Below are 4,333 nucleotides of genomic sequence, written 5' to 3'. Positions count from 1 at the left end.
CTGGTGTGGTGCTCATGGGTTCTGTTACAATCTTCTAGGAAGCTTTAAGGTCAGGATTGACATTACAGTTCAGCGTTTTATATATATAAAATACACATGAGAGGATGTGCAGTAACATAATATCTAACATATTCAGAGATTTGAGTAAGGGGTACCGAGTGATGTCTGGGGCCAGAGTTAGATATTGTCCTAATAGCAGCTTTGTGTTGAGTAATTAGAGGACGTACACACACGCACACGCCTCATATCTGTCATTACTAAGAGGGTTAATACCTCCCTCCCCCTCCTCCAACGAGGCAGCGGAAAGCTGACTGGTAATCCGGATATCCGTTGTCTCTCGGGCCAAGGTTGAGACATATTAGAGATATTGATTCTCTTTCGCGCCAGTTTACCCTATTAGTGAAACCTCCGTTCTCTAAATTATAGAGAACGGAGATCGGAGAACAATATAGATGGTAAACTATACCATTCCAGACCTTCCCGGAGACCTTGGAAAGTAAGTCTCACCACGTCATGGTCAGGAATTACAGCTGGCAGCTGAGTGACAGAAAAAAAATGATTTTTAATTTTAATTTCTGTCTATCTTTAATTCTGTCGGCCTCTGTCTCTGTCTGTCTGTCTGTCTGTCTGTCTGTCTGTCTGTCTGTCTGTCTGTCTGTCTGTCTGTCTGTCTGTCTCTCTCTCTCTCTCTCTCTCTACCCAGCCACTTGGGGTGGACGGTAGAGCGACGGCCGGCCCGGTCTGGTTTCATGCTGTTTGGCGTTCAATCCCCGAACGTCCACTGGAGGTTGGGCACCATTCCTTTCCCTCCGTCCTATCCCTAGTTCTTATATTGACCCCTTCCCAGTGGTTGGACACCATTCCTTCCCCCCGTCCCATCCCTAATCCTTATCCTGACTCCTTCCCAGTGGTTGGACACCATTCCTTCCCCCCGTCCCATCCCTAATCCTTATCCTGACTCCTTCCCAGTGGTTGGACACCATTCCTTCCCCCCGTCCCATCCCTAATCCTTATCCTGACTCTATGCTCTTCAAGATGTTCATTGCTATAAATATTTTTCTCAGAAAGAACAGAAGAACTCACAGAGGGTGCAGTCTTTTGGAACCATCGAAAAATTGATGGACTGGCTCGTGCATTAGTTACTCGACTCAGAAAGGTACTAAAAATAATATATATTTATTTTATTTATTTGTATTTATTTTGAAACTTATTATAATGCATTTATATGTGAAAGGTATTATAATGCATTTATAGGTTAGTTATGTGTTCAGATCATGTACTACATATATTTTCCATTATAAATTAGCGACCATTTCCTTGAATTAACTGCTTGAACTTTTTCAATATATCAATAAGGTTAATTTGTATAAAGTATATAGTATTTAATTAACCTAAATGTATGATTCCGAATTATATCAAATGTGTTCACAGAGAAATCACAGTATCGTGATATATCACGGGAACTGTGATGAGGGTTTGAACCCCATGCACTGAGTGTTCTCAGATGCATGCTCTAGTTCACTACGCCACGACATGATCAGATGAATTGCAACTTGGAGTACTACTGCACCCACAAGGATCCCAAGGCTTCCACTGAAGCCAAACCAGGTTTCACACAATTCCCCCATGAACTCGGTCTCTGTCATTCAGTAGTTCTGCCTTTGATGCCCCCATTTCAATGTCTTTCTCCATGTATTGATATATCACAATAATATGAATTCTATGTGTATTGAAAGGGCCATCAGAGGTAAAACTACTGGAGGACACAGACCAAGTACATGGGAAACTGCATGCACAACCGCCCATGGAATGGGTATGGGGGTGCATAATTAACAAAAAATGAATTGTGGGTTCATTAGTACCCTAGGTTGCAATTCTTTTGACCATGTTGTGGCGCATTCAACTACAGCAAGCATCTGGGAATGCCAAGCCCATAGGTTCGAACCACTCATCACGGTTAATGTGATTTGTTCATTAAATTTATTATATTTTCAAATAGTCCAGAGAGACGGAAATAACAGTTTCAAATGAGATCGACAAACTTGATGTTCAAAAGTCATTGATTCAAGAATGGCGATCTGACCTACAAATGATTTGTAAGGAGTTAGAGTTAAACACTGGAACAACCTCGAGGAACATCAAATATTCTATCGAGGCAGTTGCACACTCTATTAGGCATCGCAAAAATCTGATTGCCACTCATGTAGGTAGGCTTACTATTTATTTGTTAACTCTGAAGCAATTTCTATTTAGCTCTTGTCTATAATTTCTATGTAGGTAAATGATGAGGAAATTTTTTTTAACAACTTTAAAACTTTCAGCCAAAAAACTTTATTTGCAGCATCCAGTAAAATGCGCTCTTCACTCCGGCACAGAAATGAGTGTGACAGGAAAAAGTTTCAAGGCTTCATAAAAATCTACAATAGTGAAAACTGAAATTCTCAGTGAAAAGGATGCAATAGAAGGTATCCTGCCATGGCACAATTTATTGCCTCATCATAGCCAAAATGGTATGTAACTACATCTCATTTTATCAGGGGTTACAATTCGGCCTTATCAAGATAACTAACATTTAGCATGCATAATGGATAAGCTTTACTTATTTTTGAAGTAAAATATCATCACTACTGTTTGTAAAATAGGTGCAGTATCATAATCCGTAGGTTTTTATCAGGTTGATACTGCACAATAAACTATGTATAGTATGTATAATGCAAGTACCTAAACTGTAATTACATTAAATTGAGTTGTAGTTTACTTGCAGTAAATATTATTTTCCTCTTTTATTAGTGTCCCTTGCTCAAAAAAAGAAGGCAGTAGAAGATGTGGAGCTTCAGAAGAGATCCAGAGAAGAGCAACAACACACTGTTCAAGAAATGCTGCATTATCTCGCATATTACAAGAATAAGAGAGAGATTTTAACCGAACATACTGAAGAGTTGTTATGTGGAATTTTTCCTTCATATCTAAGCAAGGTAAGCTAACAGCCTAAATGTGTGTTGCAATTCAGTTCTTCATAAACATTTATCCAGCAGAATTTTATACTTGAGTAAAGTCTTGCTATTTACAACTTTGACAGGTAGACAATTCCATGGTTTTCATTTACTGTACTGGTGTGTTTTACATATATTTGAACTTTTACCGAAAACTTTATTTATTTATTCTAATTTCTTTAGTATTTTCAGGGAAATTTGTAAATGTCTTAAACCCCATTAAATAGTCTATATATTACAGGATCCTAACAAGTACACTATTGAAGAGAAGCACCTATCAACCAAAAATAAGAGTGGAATCTTGGCTCTTTTGAAGCAAGGGCAAAAGTTGTGTTCTGACAAGCTGAGTGATGCAAAGCGTTTATTTGGATACCAGGAAGAGGATGTTGATGTTTCCGAGCCCTACCTGGAGCTTTGTGACAGTGAAGATGATGATGATGAAGATGAAGATTTACTACTAAACTGATGATACAAAAGTTAAGTATAATAAATTTTACCTGATTTCTCTTGCTAATTTCTCTTACTTAATTTCTCTAATTTCTAATTATCCTAGCCCTAAGATTACTACTGGCCTCCATTGCCTTGCCTGCACTTTGTTTCCCCCTTAACCATATCACTCATTCTTACAGGTGTGAGACAGAGAGGTACAAGATCATCCAAGAGGAACAACACCTGAAGCACCCAACATTTGGGTGTTTTAATTAATAAAAACGCCCTTCATGGCTTCACTCATCCTGGCTGGTTTAATTAAAAAAACCTAACCTAAACTTAAGTCATTTACAAGTAACTTAAATACATGGTAAATAAAATCAGGTATTATCCATCAATGGATATAGTCTCTACATCATGCAAGAGGAGCCACACATCTATGGTTCATCAAATAAAACCCTGAGCCCATTCTGTGCCTCTGTAACCCTTTCCACTACCGTCCAAAAGATGGGTATGGAGTGCATAATAAATGAACTAAACTAATTAAAAAAAACTCATATATAATATAATATATATACCTCTAGAGTCAAGGGAGTTAAGTTTTAGGCTGCACAATGAAACTGCTATTGACAATTTAATAACTGCTGCTGATAATGTCTGTCCTGTGACTTTTTTGTAAGCATAACCAAAAGGCTTAACAATCCCTTGCTTACAAAGGGAATACTTAAACCCATTAATAAAAAACATGACCTTGAGAAGAAGTATAGGTTAGGAATTGTCTCCAAAGAATTCTCATGCTCTTCAACAGGTCACTTGAACTCCAAACCTTTCCAGTTATCCTAAAAAAGCGAGTTACCCCCTGTACACAAATGTGGTGATCTCACAGATGTTAACAACTACAGACCTATATC

The 4,333-nt window shown here is 38.1% G+C and overlaps 1 long non-coding RNA gene across 1 annotated transcript; it reads left to right on the top strand.

Annotated features, from left to right (window-relative positions):
* Positions 1-2,355: 2,355 nt before the first annotated feature.
* LOC123752866 (uncharacterized) lies at positions 2,356-3,670 on the top strand. The gene is made up of 3 exons (XR_011222924.1): positions 2,356-2,510; positions 2,791-2,975; positions 3,235-3,670. It is a non-coding gene; the product is annotated as an uncharacterized lncRNA (long non-coding RNA).
* The last annotated feature ends 663 nt before the right edge of the window (positions 3,671-4,333 follow it).

This window comes from Procambarus clarkii, chromosome 55 (genome assembly GCF_040958095.1).
Source record: "Procambarus clarkii isolate CNS0578487 chromosome 55, FALCON_Pclarkii_2.0, whole genome shotgun sequence".
Classification (NCBI taxonomy): domain Eukaryota; kingdom Metazoa; phylum Arthropoda; class Malacostraca; order Decapoda; family Cambaridae; genus Procambarus; species Procambarus clarkii.
The sequence above is the reverse complement of the archived record's forward strand: the minus strand, read 5'-3'. Positions and strand labels throughout refer to the sequence as shown.